General features: G+C 33.6%; 2 pseudogenes; one reads left to right on the top strand and one right to left on the bottom strand.

The window, feature by feature from the left end:
- The first annotated feature begins 910 nt into the window (after positions 1 to 910).
- On the top strand, positions 911 to 7,417 carry LOC138312650 (polyprenol dehydrogenase-like; annotated as a pseudogene).
- Positions 7,418 to 10,327: 2,910 nt separating this feature from the next.
- Positions 10,328 to 13,940, bottom strand: LOC138312651 (sulfotransferase 1C3-like; annotated as a pseudogene).
- Between the last annotated feature and the right edge of the window lie 5,754 nt (positions 13,941 to 19,694).

The raw sequence follows: 19,694 nt of genomic DNA, 5'->3' as shown, positions 1-19,694 counted from the left end.
AACAATACTGAACTTGGTGAGCCTGCTAAGGGTATTTCATAAATCATTGTTTTATTGCCCTGCCTACCGGTTTCATTGTAAGGAGAGCGTCTTAGTTTAACCTTTTTCTAGGGTTCCTATTCCTTAATTTCGGGCACAGCCTCTGAGGGTGACCTGTTTGGTTGCACTCCCAGCATACCAATTCCCTATTTCGTATCCTATTCTGACCTATTTCCATAGGTTCAGGCCCATGCGTAGGGACTGAAGGACCAGAACGCTGCGGCATTCTTAGTGCGAATCTTTTCCGCAGATTTTGTTCTGTCATTGCGCAGGTTACTGCGCCCTGAAAGGTTTGTGGGTTGTCCCTCATGACCTTTAATCTTAATTGGTCATTTACTAACCCATCTGTAAAGAAACCTATCATCTGCCTTTCAATGGCAGGATTCCCTTGTTGCATCCCTACGTATGCATCTTCTGCCAGAGTAAGGAGTCTCTCAGCATACACTTGAACACTTTCATGTTCTTTTTGACGTGTTTTTCTTAACACGACAAAAGCATGCTGAGGGTCGCTTACATCTGAGAAACGTCCCCTTAATTCTTGTTTTAATTCCGCCCACGTACCACCGGGTGCTTCAGCTAAAAATCTTTTTATATACTCACTTACTGCCCCCCTGCTTGTTTGGTACGCAATTAATTTAGTCCTATCGGGCCCTATTTGTGTTAATGTGGCTACCTTATCTATAGCACTGAGCCATTCTCTACATTTTTTTGTATCCCCATCATAAGGAGGTATAGAACCAACAACCCCTTGGACATTGATTGCTGACGTTAACCCGGTAAGTTGTTGTCCTAAGTTGCCAAATAGAAGCCCTACATTTTCGGCCATGTTACATTCTTGTCACTCACCTTTTATGCCCATTTCTTGCGCTCCATGTCCAAGTTCGTCATCCTGGTCTTCAAAGGCACCAGAAAAGACCCCATGTTATAAAACATAACTCTGGGTCTTTTTGTAAAGTTGACAATTTATTCCTGGTTCATGATCGTATAGTGTTCATATTCTTTCTCTCACTGTCACTAGTATATCCAATCTCTCTTGCTATATTCGTTTCATTCTCCGGACTCTCCCTGATGTTCTCTCGGTCCTGTCTCTCTCTGGTCTCTGTCCGGTCTCTCTCTCGTCTCTGTCCAGTCTCTCTCTCCTAACCCCCGCACCTCTATTTATCCCCAAACTTCCTACGATTCTGAGAAGACTCCAGAACCCTTTTACCTTATTTGGGCCCATGTCCAGTATAAACCGCTTGACCAGCGTTTTACCCTTAGGCTCTTTACGTAGGTAACGGTATCTAATTAACAATATATGTGTACTTTTAATTAGCTTCGGACATGTATTGAACCCCATTACTCATAATGACCTCTCGCTATGTGTACTACATCTGTAATGTCTACACCTCCCCTGATGATATATATACTAGTTATAACTTCCCTCTGTATAATTATCTATCAATATATGTTATTACATATTTAAGACCTTTTTGTAACAGGATTTTGTCAATGGATGTGATGGAACTCGATTTGGCCTCCCTCGCTTCCACAAGAAAGTTCATCAACGACTATCGGGATTCTGGCCGACCTCTTCATGTCCTCATATGTAACGCTGGCGTAGCTATGTGTCCCCCAGGTATATATACATGTATCCTATTTATTAATTAACACGTTTTTGGAAGCTTTGCAGTAGTCATTATGGTATACTAGACACATGCGCTTTTACCTTATTTGTTGTAGTTTTAAATTTGATCTCGACAAAATAGAAATCCTCGAACATCAACATGTTTTGCAGCATTGTATGTTCTTTTAACAATACATTGAATCGGCGAAATCTTTGAGAACAAACTTCATAAGGTATTTAACTGAGCTAACTTACAATTAAAATTCTATTTCGTGATAATTAGGGCTTTTCTATTGGTTTTGTTATTAGGACTTTTCACCATTGGTGGAAACACATATTGTGTTTGTTCTTCCATTTTTTGTGAAGTCTCAGCCAGTTAATAAGTGAAAAAAGTTTAAAAACAGTTTTTAGTTTGTTGAAGGTGTCACAGGAACAAAATAAAGCAGGTCAAAAATCCAATAGGGTCCCTTCCAGTTTTAAACAATATCTCGTTAGGGCTTTCTTCCATTTATTTACATGTTGTGTCGAATAAAAATGAAACGATCATCTAATGTAACACTTTTCTGTAAAACGTCAACTTCAAAATATCTTTCTATTAGTCACATAGTACATTTGGAACAAGCGACATTACTATTGTGCAATATGCTGTTGTCTGTGTAAAAGCTGTTCTACCTGGTGTATGTACACGATATGCGCTGTACCATCGACAAACAGGGACACTTGGTACATTTCTATAATGATGAATTAAATGAAAAGTGTTTCTTCGTCATAGGAATATGACATGATTGATAACTTTAGTTTCATTTCGATATGATTCTTATGGTTTCTCTATTCAGGTGAAGCTGTAGGACCAATTTAATTTAACATACGTTTTTACAACATCAAAACATAAATATTTGTTCTGTGGAATGCTATCAGGTTTCCATTACAGTTGTGTAAACAAATGTTGATCAGCCATGCATGTAAGATCTGGCGGCAAACTGATGAGACGCTCGCTGTACTTGTATTCAGAACACGTTTCTTCTTCAACTAAGGATGTCCCTATATGGTTCATATAAACAGTGCCATTAATCGCACAAGTGTGTTCAAATGTTATTAGAGATATAGTATATGTAACTTGTCAAAATGTATTGATTACATAATAATTCGCCACATTCCAAACTTAATTCAGTGATTAGTTCAATGCATAGTGTATGTTTCACATGATAGGCAATGATTTCGTTCAGTTGATTTTATTGCAGCAGTTCCATTAAGATGTATAAGATTTGACAAAAAGGACTTGAAAAACCTGAGACAACATTAACAAAATCACACGTGTATGCACTGTGTATAACCGTAATATAGCTAAATAGACGGAAAATTTCATCGGCCATTGTCTACAATTTAGGTTTTAATAGTCTAACGTCCAGACGTGCCAGGTTTGTTTGTGGAGTACCCGGAGAACAATCACCGGAATTGTCAGTACCTTGCAACCAATTATCGGGATTCGAACTTAGTGGGATATATCGAGACATAATGAACCACTTCACCACCACAGGCACATTTGTAAGGTCGAAATTCCAGATGAGGTGGGAAACATTTAAAGATAATCCTCCACACTTCGGACTCCAATCGAGAACTTTACTGAGATAAATCTTTCAAGCAGTGTTGTTGCTCCAGTTTATTGATGTTGATAATTTATATTTAACAAACCGCGGAAGTTTTGCAAACTCATAAAAATTCCTCAGGTTCTTTTTGCTGACCTTTTTTTCAATGAATTTCAAATCCAAATCTTTCTTGTGCACCTTAACCTGGACGAAAACTTTGGCATTTTTATTTAGGACTGTATATATTCTTGATTTTTTGCCTTATGTATTTTAAAGATGGAAATGTACCTGTAGAAACTACATTACAGTTACTAAAACACACCGAAAAATGTGAAATAAAAATTATAGATATAGTTATATTATATTTTTTAGTTGTATACAAATGATCTTTCGCAGTGGTAAGAGATACGCCAAAGAAATATATTGTCTGGTATAAGTTGAAGGTCCTCTTGTGACAGGAGTATTTTAAAGTTGGTCAAAAATCTATTATGGCCGCTATGACCTCACTTCCGGTTTTTATACAAAGAATCAATATCTTCGTTAACGTACTAGAGACCTGTTATGGGGCATGCAATAATGCTGACAATAAATTACTTCCATGTTCGGTCTATATGAATAAACATTCAAGGTCACATGGGTCGAAAACCTAAAATCTTCATACGACTTCTTGTGAAGTTTTGAGACCTACTATTGGACCTATAGTATGCTGCGATAAAGGACTATCATTCAAGGTTACACGGACCAAATAATAAAATTATATCTTAAAATACTTCTTGTCAAGTTCTGAAAGGATTAGATAGACTTGACATTGAACCAGTAGCATATTGGACTGAATATGAATGACTTTGACCATAATTTCTTGTTCTTTTTCTTTGAAATATGATAGTTTTATCTCCTATTATCTTATTAAATAAAAAATGTAAAGCTGCTGTGTCCAGAAATATTCATTGTAATTTGACAATACATTAAATTTCAATTTTATTAGTGAAACTGTCATGCATATCCCTTTTAAGACAGGAATACAAAAATGACATACATTGAAGTAATGGACTATTTCTGTTTTGACTTCTCTTCATTGTCATAAAGAAATCACAGAAGACGGATATGAGCTACATTTTCAGGTCGGTATCTGTTGAACTATTCACATTCACCAAATGTTAAATGATTAACTGCACGAGGCGGTATTCATAGTTACCCATTCAAAATCTCTGACGTGAAACTACTTTATGATAGGAAGTTGACATGTCTACCCTTCGTTTTTCTGATTGGCAATATAATACAGTAATCATAATATATGATATAATGTCATATAGATGCTGACATATTTATCTCTTCCATGACATATTGTTTTTGTTTTATTATATATATTAGCATATTATACACAAATGCGTGAAACATGTTATGATAAGAAATGGTATATCCTGGCCTGTCCTTTTTTCTAGGCAAACTACCTGGGACATTTCTTATTGTGTGCAGAGTTATTGCCCCTGATGGAGGCCAAACGGTCAGGATTGTAGAATTGTTCTCGTTTCAAGCTTTATGCACTTAAACTCTGGGTTTGATTCGAAGAGGATCCAGGGGATTATATCCTTATACACTGTATAACAGGATCATCCATTACAGCAACTCCAAACTGTACCAGGTAAACAAATGACATTTGATGTTGTCATAGCAAAGATATAAAATTACAGTATATATAAATGTACATGTCCATTTTCGTCAAAGACTAACGGATGATCTGGCTTCGTTTACTGCTCTCATCACCTGGTGACGATAAATGGAATATGCAAAGCGAAAACATCTTTGGGATTCCGACGATTAGTAAAAGGGATCAAACAAAATATATTATATCATAATATGTTATGCAGATAATGAAGATGCACAATTTTAATTTTTCTTTTTAATGGCGGATGTGCAAAAACTTTTGTTTTTGTTTTTTCCAATTTCAAAAGTAGTAGTAAATGAAATAAGAAGGACATGACTGTTCGTTATACTTTTGGTTGTACTGTCGTCAATTAATCAAAACTGCTACAACTGTTCATATTAAAATTTAAATAAATCTGTCATTGTGAATTCAATATCACATACAATATCACTTATTGTGTCAAATATCCAAGGAACATGTAAACGATTTTCTAAGCTACTTAATAAAAAAATATGTAGATAGGAATATAATGTTATGATGCATATCCTATTGTGTATTCAAATTTTACAGTAATCTGCCCTTGCATTGCCCTAGCTATTGATTGTGACGTCATTTTTTGTGCGACATTCTCGTTGTTTTCTCTGAAGAATAAGACGTTGTGTTCGTAAACTTTTGACGCTAGAATCAATAACTGTCCACAAGGGCAGATGACACTGTACTATTGTTGAATTATCATTTGTTTTAGATTATGCAGACTTACACAATGAAACGTTTACTACAGAACAGCAATGTATCCATCTGCTGCGTAAACCCAGGTTGGGTATATACCGATATAGTCCGGGGACTAGGCGACTATGGGACACTCATGTACTGGTCGTACAGCATTGTTGCATGGACAGGTATCTAATTCCTACCGAAAACGAAATTCCGTATACGACTGTTTATTGCTCAAATAAAATCTAGTAAAGAAAATAACAGTATTTATATGAGGTCATATGAAAAGTTATAAAGCAAAATTGTTTTAGAAATGTTGAAAAGCTAGATGATCAGTAACGACGTTTCTTTTTAAATCCTTTAGGTTTCAAGACGATGTACCAGGGTGCCACTGTGAGCATCAATGCCGCCGTCAGTCCCGATAAACCAGAAGCCCCATATTATACCAACAACAGAGTGGGATATCATAGCAGAACGTCACGGTAAAGTATATACCTTAATGATCCATGCCGAATATCAAATTATAAGTTGGATATACTTAAGGAAACCCACGACCAATGTGATACTACATACTACACTACAGATTGACAGGGACACCAAATCACTATACAAGTGTAAAATAAACCCCGATAATCGGCTTGTCATAGTATATCAAAAATATAATAGTAGGTAGGTCAAATAGTGCGCGTGCATAGACACATGTTTCAAATACTTATGTAAACATTAATACAGCTCGGGTGCATTATATTTGGGCCTATCCGAGAATCTAAACGAGCATTTAAGACGTTCGGGTAAAACAATGTCTGTGGTATAAACACATAAAGTGAGGAAATCGCTCTTATAAAAGTATACTCCACTTTGTGGTATAAACACATTAAGTGAGGAAATCTCTCTTATAAAAGTATACCCCACTTTGTGGTATAATCACATAAAGTAAGGAAATCTTTCTTACAAAAGTATACCCCACTTTGTGGTATAAAACACATTAAGTGAGGAAATCTCTCTTATAAAAGTATACCCCACTTTGTGGTATAATCACATAAAGTAAGGAAATCTCTCTTACAAAAGTATACCCCACTTTGTGGTATAAACACATTAAGTGAGGAAATCTCTCTTATAAAAGTATACCCCACTTTGTGTTTCCTAGGGTGTCTATTCAGAAATAATTGCTGCCGTCTACATACCTTGACAAGTTGTCGTTACCACGGCGACAATACAAACGTATCATCAGAACCAGCTCGCAGACCCATTTAGTAGTGTTTAACGAAATCCCAACGATATTTCAGTGATTCATTGGCCGAGGGGACGAGAGCAATAAGTCATTTCTGTTATAATAAGCCAGAGTTAATATGAATTTGTGTGAGCTTCAAGAGATTCATATTAATATTTGCAATTCATATACTAGTATAAAACAATAGCACCCTTGGATTGAACCCTTTGGTGTTTGTTTTGGGTGCTTTCGCGATCGTTCCAAACCTAATATTAAGGTAATTATCATTAAACGAAGATGTAAAATATTTCTTTGTTTTATGAATTAAGTTCATTAATCAATATTATTTTCACGTTGTTTTATTTTATATTTGATGATCATTCTAACGTCAGTTTATTTTTCTACAGGAATAAGGATCACCAGAAGCATCTCTGGACCTATACGCTTGAATGTCTTAAGCCTTTCATGGAATCTGAAACATGGAATCGACTTGCATCATTTAATATGGGAGGCGAAAATGGCAATGACAATTGATTCAATGATATTTTGAGAAGTAGATATATTATGAAAGTTTTGTTCAAAGTCATGTTTTAAAATTGTATCTTATGCTGATTCTAGATTTATGTCTTAATTTTGTTTATTACACTTTTGTCTTTGATAATGAACGTTTTGCCCATGCGATACTGGTGCTGTCCGCGCCGTCATATCATCGCCCGGGCTGATATCACATCATGATTTCACGATTTTCATGATATCACGTCATAATTTGATATTTTGATATCGCACCCTTTATCAGCCCTTGACCTGATATCAGCCCTCGGGCCTGCGGCCCTTGGGCTTATATGGCGGTTTCGGGCTGATAAAGGGTGCGATATCAAAATTGTCATATAATAACCTCTGAATATATCATTATTGCGACGTAAATATATTAATCGTATTTGAAGAAATGTTTCACTTCTTTATGCAGAAGTGATTCAACTCATACCATGTTGCATCCTCAAGAAGTTCATTTATTGTATTATAGGAACCAAAACATATAAAAGTCAAGCAGAAATGACCACAAGTACACCCAAGGAAAGCAAAGTACTCTAGACAAAGAGCAGTATTGCCGCATTTCATTCATCCATGAACAATCAACGTCATTAATGTTACTTTTTGCGATTGAATTATGAATATTTTTGCAGTTGAGACACAAAATAATAGTTGTCTGTATATCTTTATTCACTCCGACACTTTGTATAGAATAGATGAATACATGAACGTTATGTATTGGTACGGAATTAATTTAGATGAAGATTAAGTTTGTTATCGAAAGGACATTATTGAATTGATGATTTGCTTGATCAGGTTGAAAATTAATGTAATAGTACATCGATATAGAAACAGATCCAGTTTACTGATATGAAAACGTAAATACATTTATGCATCCTCCATCTTGACACATAAACAACTAAAAATTGATATGTGTGAAATGGTCATCGGATGGCGACATTTAATATCTATATTTTATATCACTTTGTAAAATTAAGAAAAGCATGAGTAGGGTTTACCAAAACTCTTATCACTACATGCTTTAACAAAGACCTAAGAAGTAGAACAAAAAGCATTGTATGATAAATATCGAAGTTGAGTCAAATAACAGGTAATGGGTTGAAATAGAATATACAAATATGTATAGAAACAATTATGACAAATGATCTATATAAGAATAATGTTAGAGTGGAAGCGGGTGGGTATATGCAAAAGTTAAGTTATTGGAGCTCGAAACAGTTTCTCAAAATTGTGCCTTGAAAAAAATCTATCTTTCCATGATCCTCCTATCAGTAAATGGAAACAATCACTACCGTAAATTTGACTGTTTGAGAAAACACCTACTTAATGTCATATCTGCTAGTATCGGTATGAATACATATAATGCTTTTGTGTTGAACGAAACATGAGATATTCAGTGTTTCAGACAGACGTAGCGTTGTACAATCTATCAATCTATTGTAAAGGACCTGTTACAGGTACCAGTTAATTTTGTCCACGAACCGATTTAACAATACCCAGGTTGGCTTAAATTTTATATCTAAAGATAAAACTGTTGCAAGGTCTATTTTTAAAACTTCAATCAAATACTACAGCTTTGCTCGCAATTTTGATTTTTGGAAACACTATGGTCACGTTTTGCAAATACAAAAAATGTATAAGTATACAATAAACGAAAGTGGGGGAGCCATTGGAATAAAAATTCGGGAAAAAAAATTCTCGATTGAATTCTCATATATTTTCTGATTGAGGCACCCATATACTGCTATTTCACTATATCTATCAATACAAATTGTTTTGAACACAATTATCCAACATTACTATTGCTTAATCTGTTTATCATTTACTTCTGTTCTCTCTAGATCTGTCACTGTACTGTTTTATTTCTAAATTCGATTTTGGATTTTCATATGTCCAAACTAAACTAATCATGAACATTAGAATTTCATTAGTATTTCAGGACAGTTAAAAATAAACAGATAAACAATCTTTTTTATAACTATTGCAACTTTCATTATCGATATAGCTGTTTCATGGACCCACTTTTTCGTATCACCTTGTTTTAACACTCTATAACGAATTTATCACATGAATGGCCTGTCGTGATTCGTATAACCGATAAACTTCTCACCACTGCTTTTCCAAGTCCAAATTCATGCAAATATGATGAGTAAGGAAGCTCATCGTACAACTCAAAACTGTGCTGTAAACTGGTGTTGAACGCTTAAAAGTGACATTTCAGCTTTTCAATACTGACTTACATTTTACCTCAAAAGGCAGATATCTACTCATCTTCATTATATTTACGTCGCGAAATAAACCGCCTGTCAAGCATATTTGTTTACAGTAGCCTGCCTGTGACATCCCAATTATGTCAATTCCGGAAGCTAGGACACGTAATATCAAAACTATTATTAGGTAGGTAGCTACTAGGAACCGACCGAGTCGACCGAGGGGAGATAAATGTATAATGCCCGATGTCATCAAGTTAACCCAAGAACGTGTCGTATCCTTCTCGACCAATCAAATTCAGTGTATTCTGCCATCGGTGCGATTCTATTATTTGCATAGTTTGTTAATGACCAAATATGTAAAAAAAATATTGGGTGTGAAAGAAAAGTACGGCAAAACAGCGAAAAAAAACCTACATATGTAATTTGTTGCATAAATTTTCACAGAGAACATTGCTTTGTTTGGTATTGTAAAATCATCTTAGATCATATATACAGATTTCAGGACGCTATAACTTTAAGATTTTTTTTTTTTAATTTTCATGTTCGTATCGGGAATACAGTGGGTCGTTCATAAAAAATTAAAATCATCACACCAACAAGAAAAGAGTATTATTAAGTAAAATGATCACACCAACAAGAAAAGGAGTATTATTGATTATAATCATCACACCAACAAGAAAAGAGTATTATTAAGTATAAAGGTATGAATAAAGCAAACTTTGTATTTATTATCATTGCTTAAAGTTATTATATATCTAGACGTTGTTCGTGCACATTAGGACTATTCGAAGTCGAGGTCGATAGGACAAGCCAAATCCTTCATCTTCTCCTTGTAGACTCTGTCAAAACTTTTCATTCTGTGCCACAGTCAGCATATTTTTCCATTCACCAACGATTCCTACATCATAAACCAACAACGTGACATTTATTTTAATTGTGTATACTGTGCTTCAACAAAACACTGATACCAATATTAGTATATAGCCGATATGAATATTACTTGAGTCCATCTGAGAGTCTTTCCTCGTTGGTACACATTCAGGTCTACTTTTTAATTGTTGACGAATGTTGTTGCCGTAACGTAAAATTCCGTTTTTCGTCATTATGTTAAATATTTTTAGTAGTGCATTTGCGGATAGAATGTTATATTCACTATTTCATACATGGATAAAGAAAACATTAACATAACACAAGTCGTGTTATTTTTTTTATTTTTTTATTATCATCATCTACAATCAAGTGCATACATTAATTACTGATTTGGACATATAAGCAGTATTCCTATGATTTAACACATTAATCTAAAACATGCCAGAAGGAACAATAAGACTGATGTGTAAAACTTTAATGTTACAGTATTGCTATATTTTGTTAAATATCTTTATCTACATAAAGAACACGCAAATATATCATAGTACATCACCTTTTTTGTATATTGGCATTCTTCCGTTGTCTCCGAGATGTTTCCATAACTCACTTTCTCCGAGTCTAGTAGCATGTTCTTTCTTTAAGTTGTCAAATGAGGCAATTGTTTTGACCTTTTTCAAAAATTTCTTCGCCATGATCAACTTCCAGAAAAGATGCAATTCGCAGAATATTTTGATACAGATCCTAACAAAGACAAATGCTTAAAAATGTGGTGATTTAAAAATGGAAAAGTTTAAAGATGGCGATAATGATAATTATTCGACAGTGTTTTCAGAATAACATCTTCTACATGACAATGGGAAAACAAGGAATGATAATTCCAAAATATACTACATACATACAGACATATCCTCTCTGTTACGTGAAGCATACTTATTGTGCTCTGTAGAACAGATGCCTGTATCCACATGCATCACAAATAATATTGACGATTTGTCGAAAAAATGAAAGACGAAAAGTTTGAAAATTATTATGCACCAATGTAAGAGTTGAAATTCGATAACTAAGGTCTATGTTCAATATGGTATATATGAGAGCTAAATTGCAAAGCAAAATGTCACGGGGTTTGAATGAAATTTCAAGTCATCCGTTATCCGTATTAAACCATATCTATGGCAGGTATGTAGAAAAGAAAATTACGCTTTCCACCAATATTGTCTTCATTCAAAGAGCTAAAGAAAAACGCCGTGCTAATGTGTTTACGAAATTTATATTTACATCATCTATTTAAGAATTTTATGACATAAAGTCAGTAAGATTTCTTAATCTTTAATCATTAATACATGGTTTATTTATAACAAAGTATAATGTGAAAACTCAAACTTCAATTACCTTTTTTAGATCTTCAAATCTGAGACAAAGAATTTTGAGATGTGGATTTTTTGATATAGCTGTGTTCCATTCATTAGTATGGGTAAACCATGATCCACCGGAACCTATAGCTGGATGGACAAAATGATATAAAAAAGGTGAAAGATTATAATTTATGGATATCCTTGTTTAACATTTCATTTGAACCAAATAAAAGTCCTACATGTACAGACTACTGGAATGGTAATACCAGAAAAATAGTTGAAGTGCATTGCAGAAGTCGTAATAACTCATATAAATTCATAATAACGACTTAGGAAGTAGGAACATTGTTTGTTAAAATCTAACTGCTTATTTATTAAGAATGGAAACCATATCAATATCTAGATATCATGACTTACAGATACTTTCGAAGGTCCAGGTCTCACAGTTCCAGTTTATTAAGACAAAAAGACGTTATAACTACATTTTTAAGAGCCGTTAATATGACTTCTAATGGACGTTATAATGTCTTTTGTTGCAATATAACGTGATATTCATGTTTGACCCTTATAGTTTTTTCGGAAATATGCAAATCAAAATAAACACACATCTTGAAGTTTAGATAACTTTTGTCTCTAATAAAAAGTTTTGTTCGCGTGCTTTTAAACCTCCATTTGATATATATGCTTGAAATTACAAAATTATATACAATTGTACATACTCTGAAAATACATTTCTTCTATATCATCTAAGAATTGTAGCCGTGAATAAAAAGGCAAACAATAATATCGATAATTGTAACTTAAATGTATATATTTGTTTACGATAGCATTAAATGATACAAAAAGTTATAAGTTATAAAAAATGAAAAATAAAATTACAATAATTACATTCTTCCGATAAGAAGGCATTAAGGTATCCCTCCATGTTTCCTCTGTAACAGGTGTTCTCCACTTTAGACAGGAAGGTGAAGTATGAACAGGCCGCGTCCTTTGGATTTCGCAGAACGTAGATGATCCTCAGTTGTCCTTCCATGGCCGCCTTGGGGATAAATGGATAGGACAGATGTGTGTGGAACATTCTTGGAGACCCCATCCTGTCGATGATACTATTATCTTGATATTCCATCATCTCTGGTGTTTGGGTTCCGAGTATTGGAGTGTGCCTGTCTGTATCATCCTGGGCCATATTGAATACCCCAGTGAGTGCCTACATGTACATAAACAGATTCACAATTACTATTTCAAAATACTTACAATCCCATAGTGGCAAACAATGCAGCATAATGAGTATATTTTGGCTGCTGGCTAGGATAAAAAAAACATATTTTAAAATGTGATATGTGAAAAAATAACATGGAGAAAAAATAAGAAAACAATATTTTTTTCCAAAACTACTCAATTTTATCATTTTTTGTAGAATTTTCAATATTCCTTCTTCGCTATATTTTTAAAATGTGATATGTGAAAAAATTACATGGAGAAAAAATAAGAAACAATTTTTTTCCCTTGCGGGTAGGTTTCCATTGTAGGTTTCCATTGTGACGTCATCATGTTGTGAGCGAAACTCAAAATGTTTTTATCTGAAAAGTACGACATTACGCTCACAAACACATGACGTCATAAATCAATATCTATCCGCAAGGACGACAAAACACTCTGTAATATGCCAGTACGGAATATTTTCTTTATCGATAAATATGAACGCTATATAACATGTCAATTCAAATGGATGGATAGGACAAATCTATTCAGATATATATAAATTAGAAAATATATTTAATGTGCAAATACCAAAAGCCCATCAATAAATCTCAATTTAGATATTTAATAAATATCAATTCTTTATTTGCACTTGCTTATGTTAATGCTATGTTTAAATCAGATAACGTTTTCATCTTTAAGTAGCCACCATATAAATAATAATAATGAAACCATGGAGAAAACAAATATAACGTCTCCACTTTTTACATCGTTCACTCATTTACACATCAGGGTGATTAATCAAATTGTACTCTTTGATAACATACCTGACGTTTGGGAAATGTATACAGAGGAGAACATCATCAGGCCTGGTTTGAAATGAAGCTATCTTGTCCAGCTGATCCTTAATATTACCCCGGGTATCTCTATCAAACGTCCGACCCATTACAACGCTTAAATTATGATGGTGTTTCCTTGTCGTCGGTCTTCTCTTCAATACAATCTATCCCCGATCCACGAGGGATTTGTTCAATGAGTACCTGTACAGAAAACCAATCAGAGAAATGATGAATAAACTAATAACTGCAGAATATGTTGAAGATCTAACTGAAGCCCATCAAAACCATATTAACATGTAACTTTACACGAGCAGGCATATTTTACCAACATGTTATAATGACCTTCATAAACTACCGTTACTGATGTTTGAATGTGTCTCTCTCTGCTTCGCTGTTGGCTTATGAGTAAAAAGCTGTTTGACGTAGTCTAAAACTATTTTGTGTCAAATGACAATTCTTATTGACGTCATATATCAAAAGAGTAGTTAACATATGGTTTAAGTGACATCTGTTTGAATAAATTTAATATAAAATTATACAAAGTTATAATTTCAATACATATCTCTTATGTAAGTTCCGTAAACATTTCGCTAATACATTGTATATGTTTCCTTATTAATAAAACATTGTAATAATAAACAAGAAATTCTATATAATAAAGTCAGTACAAAATGCTTGAAAATTTGTCATGGGAGGTCAGCAAAATTAAATCCTTATGGTTGGTAATTCACAATATGCTGAAGAGTCTCAACATCGCTATCCAATTTAGAATGAACTACGCTGATTCATAACCGGGTCTTTCTGAAATTATTAGTTAAAAAATCGGACAAAAACAACAACAGTATGTAGTACAAACAAACAGATGTGCACTAATATTCAGATATCAATACAAATATCTAGATATAAAACGCAATCCTAACACTAGAGCCAAAAGATGTTTGGATAAGTTCAAATAGCAGACATTCTGCAACCATCCATTTTGAAAGAAGAATTCTTTCAAAAGCAAAGTTGATGACTCAGCCAGGTTGACGTTCTGCGTTACAAACCGTGAAGCACCTGCATCGGCTCAAAAATTGAGCACTGAAACGTAGATGTTCACGAGAGTGCGGATCACAGTCCCGTTATATCCACGATGGAAATTCTAGATACTTCTAAAGAGCAGGGAAAAGATCTCCTTTAATAGTAATTATAACTGTAAAAAGTAAAAACTTTTATTTAATAATCATTGTATTTCTAAGCTGCAAAATAATTCTTATTATCAGCCAATTAGGGAGTACTTAGAGTGAGAAAAGTTCGAAGTCCTTAGGGCCACGGGCAAGTCTCGTCATCACGCCAGTAGGCGCAAAATTCCTCTCAGTGCACCATCTTGACTCATGTGAAAAGAAGTGATCTGTTTTATTTATAACTCCCTAAATCTATAGGAATAGAAAAATGAAGAAATAACAAAAAGAATCTGCAAAGAGATCATTTGTTAGTATAAAATATGCAAAAACCATCCATTGAATATGTCGATAGTTCTAAAAATATTGTAAAAGTGACACAATACAGAACTTTCAACCAAAAAAGTCAATTAAAAAAAAAAAAACTTTATTCCGCCTCGATATTGAATAGTATTTGTAGATGAAAGTTTGAAATTAGTTTTTTTTTTTTGTTCAAAGAATAGTTTTAATGATTTTCATTTTACAAATATGACGTTCAAAATAATTATTCATTCATAAGAGTAGATAATCACAGCTACCGCATAGTAATGAATAAAAAATTATGAAAATGCGGATGTCGTTTTTGAAGCACTGCATCGGCTCAAAATTTGAGGCACTGAACGTAGCTATAGACGTTAGATGTTCAATCGGCTCAAAATTCGGCTCTTGCACAGAAAGTGGTTTCATAACTTTAGTACAGTCAGATACTGTAAACATGCTTCTTTTTTAAACTGGTTGCAATAAATGATTATTGCCGAACAGAAGTCGGAAAGTTCATGACCCGTTGTCGGATGAGTTCGGATAGAGTAGTTCAGTTGTCACATGTCGTTCTTGGCAAACGTACGTTACTTTGTCGGCTAAAATCGGCTTGTTTGACTAAATGGTCCCCATCTACAGTACTTAATGTGCGTAACGTTCCCTCGACACGCACGCGAAACGAAAAACGAAAACGAAAAACCAAACGCAAACGAACGAAAACGCAAACGAAAAACGAAGAACGAATTTCTCTAAAAGAAAAACGCAAAACGAAAAACTCTAGCTATCGAAAATGAACGCAAACGAAAAGCGAAAAACGCAAAACGAAATACGCAAACAAAAATACGAAAGGTAAAAATCGCCGAGACCGGAAATTACACGTGATCATAGTAATCGATCCGCACAACGGTTGTATAGTGATCCGGATTAGTCTATATGTAGTTACAGACTATAGTATTTTGGTATTTGTTCACCTCGGCAAACAATGTTACGGCCCAGGGCACAATTACAAAAGATTTGGTCACGGGTGTACCATATAAACAAAGGACGCATGCATATACAATTTCATAAAAGTACGTCCTTGCTGTACCGGCTTGCAAATACAATATTTTTTGAAGATACATAAATAATAAAATTGTAAGTGTAATAACATGAACAACACTGAAAACGATTGGCATTCAACAATAGGCATTTTATCAGTATTTTATGATATAAAAAACACACTTGAAAATTATGTAACTATAATATATACAAATATATTTTTTTTAAATACATATATATAATTTGACATTGACAATCATTTTCACGGGGAAAAATGCACTAATTTTCGTATGGCACGTGGTATATACACGACGAAAATCATTAGTCTTTCGTAAAGGTCTTTCGTAATTACTGTAAAAAGTTCACCATACGGTTTACATGCACTGACGGTAATTTTAAGAAGAGGTCTTCAAATATGTGAACTAATTATATGAGACATTCAATGTAAAAATACGTGAACATTTATGAAATTCATTATTATTTGTTCTTTATTCTTAATTTCATATTATTATTAATCTGCAAATATGTTTCTGTCGTTGTTTAGGTAATTACATGTACGTGGTACATGTATGTTATCGTACATATTCAAACACGATTTGCGAAGGAATATGGTATCCAAATAACGCTCACCGTTACAGTACACATTTCAAATTATTCCGAATAGAATTAATGAGGCATTAGACAAGAGGTTATTTACAATGTATTTACTGTAATACAACACATGGTATACTGTACAAACATTTAATTGATATTTTTTGTTATAATTTTATTTTACAAATTAACCTATTGTATATGTTGTGATTTAAATGAACTTACTTAATGATGAATATCACTTTCTATTACAATGTCCATTTTATGATGTTTTACGCCAAAAGTGTACTAAGAAATAGTAATACAGAAGACCAAGTGTGTGTTTTTTTAAGTTAAATTGTTAAGTGTTAACAACGTTAAAGAATTACAAAATTCTGGTAAATTTATCCAAGGATTTACAAGTAAAATCACCAAGGACTTAGATGACCACATTTATAAATCCTTGATTTATTTATTTTGCTTTTAAGAAAAGGTGAGAAAAATGAAAAAGACATTTGCTGAAAATTTAATATCCATGGTATATGTATCAGTCTCTTTTTTTAATATAAATAGTATATTTGACATGTTGTAACTTGCACTAATAATATGAATTGAAATAACTCCCCTTTCAGAAGTTACAGACCTATCACACTTTTATGTTGTATCTATAAACTTTTTGAAAAGATCATCAGTGTCCAAATACAAGACTCGTTAGACACCTCAGTTGTTACATTTCCTAGCGATCAGCAGAACGGTTTCCGAAAATCCTTAGGATGTACGACAGCCACGTTTTCCTTACAAGAGACTATCTTCCACAATCTTGAACTAAACAGCAAGGTCTTCGTATCATTTCTTGATATAAAAAAAGGCTTTTGACACTGTCTGGCACGCTGGCCTACTGCGTAAGATTTTTGATCTCGGTATCACCGGAAATCTTTTTAACACGCATACGATTTGCGATTCCTACACGAATATGCTGAGCTCTGTGACGTGGCACGGAATGACGTCAAAGTGGTTCGCCGTTGAATCGGGAGTTAGGCAAGGTGGAGTATTGTCCACATTTTTATACCAAACATTTATCGACAATCTACTTTTACGTTTAGAAAAAAGTAACCGTGGTGCGAAAGTGGAAACACTAAATGTTGGAAATCCAACGCTTGCAGATGACATAACGCTGATAAGCACGTCGCCTCGTTAACTCCAAAGTCTACTGAATATTTGTCATGATTACAGTGAAAAGTGGAAATTCGAATTCAATAGCACGAAATGCAAAATTATGTAATATGAATTTTAAATGTTTTAGTTCATTGCTGGGTACATACGTACAATGACCTTACAATTTGCTCACATATAGTCTACGGACTGTCTCATATTTATAGATCTTGAGTTTGTATCAATTGAAACAATATGCTCTATAATTTGAAATGCATTTAAAATATGTCTAACGTGAAAAAGAGACAGAATGAAACGATTATTTGCTTTGCAGCATAATGAAAAGAATGACCAACCGTTAGGAATTATCGATCGTTACTGGTTTTCAAGAACATTAAAAATTACAAGCATCTCGTACTCTCTTTACCTTAAGGAATTTCCTGTTTAACAAAGGGGCAGATCGCCTAGAAAACTCGACAATATTCTGTACATGCTGTTAGAATTACTTCTTTGCATCATACATACTTCAAGTAATTCGTATCCTACAGAGAAATGTTTAATAAGGATTCAGTGTTATCTAGAGAACAGCCGTTAATATTTCTTCCTTGACTCAACTTTCCTGTTTGATAATACAATTCTAATTCGATAAGAACCGATATACAATATAAGCGATACCGGAGATAATAGTTGGAATTATTATGTATTTGTACATTAAATTCAAATAAAACCAGATGTCATTTAAACCATATGTCCATTATTGTTTTGATATATAACGACACTAAGTATCGTCCAATTGACGCGGAATACGAATGGCTTGCCTATTACTCTATTATTTATACTAATTGAACTTCTCTCTTTGTTCTCTTTTTATATCGATTTATATTGTATCTCCACCTGGAGGGAATAAAGTTTGATGATGATGATGATGATGGTGGTGCAGATGTTACCTGACTCACTGTACCGTAACGGGTAGTGGGTATTTCTACGTGTAGAAATTAAATTTAGTTCGTGATATATTAGTTAGTTTCAATTGACCGGATCGTATTTTAATGTAATGGAGTATATAAGGATTTATAAGTAGATATATACGTCCTTGATATACAACCCAAGTAAAAGATGTCCGTAAATTAATGTTACCGAAAATAGTTCATGAAATACAGAGATATCGTATTTGTTTTACATTCGTACTAGTGTAAATGTGATATTTGATAAACACGTACATGTATTTTTAGGAAAAGATGACATATACCTACAGCTCGATCGGTTAAGCTTCAGACTGCAATTACAGTACATGTACAAATTAAATGTACAGTAACTTCAGTGAATTATTAGAAATCCTGCAACCTGTTACATATTCTACATAATTGAAGTTTCAAATGTTTTGGAACATACAGTGAAATAGGTCTAGTGCTACACCGGCAGTTTTTTTTTATGAAATTCTAGTTGTCAATTATTTCGATCCAATATGTTGTGATATCGTTTGCTTTCCATATTCTCTTCGAATTTTTGAAATTTAGAAGATTTTTCAAGAAGTTATAACAATGTAAAGTCGGAATATTTTGTTCTGAAATTCCTTGTATTACAGTGATTACAAACATTTAAATTCTAAAAGATGATATATTAATATTACTCTTAAATTAAAAAATACCCC

This window comes from Argopecten irradians, unplaced genomic scaffold (genome assembly GCF_041381155.1).
Source record: "Argopecten irradians isolate NY unplaced genomic scaffold, Ai_NY scaffold_0409, whole genome shotgun sequence".
Taxonomy (NCBI): domain Eukaryota; kingdom Metazoa; phylum Mollusca; class Bivalvia; order Pectinida; family Pectinidae; genus Argopecten; species Argopecten irradians.
Note: the sequence above shows the minus strand (reverse complement) of the source record. Positions and strands in the feature narration are given on the sequence as shown.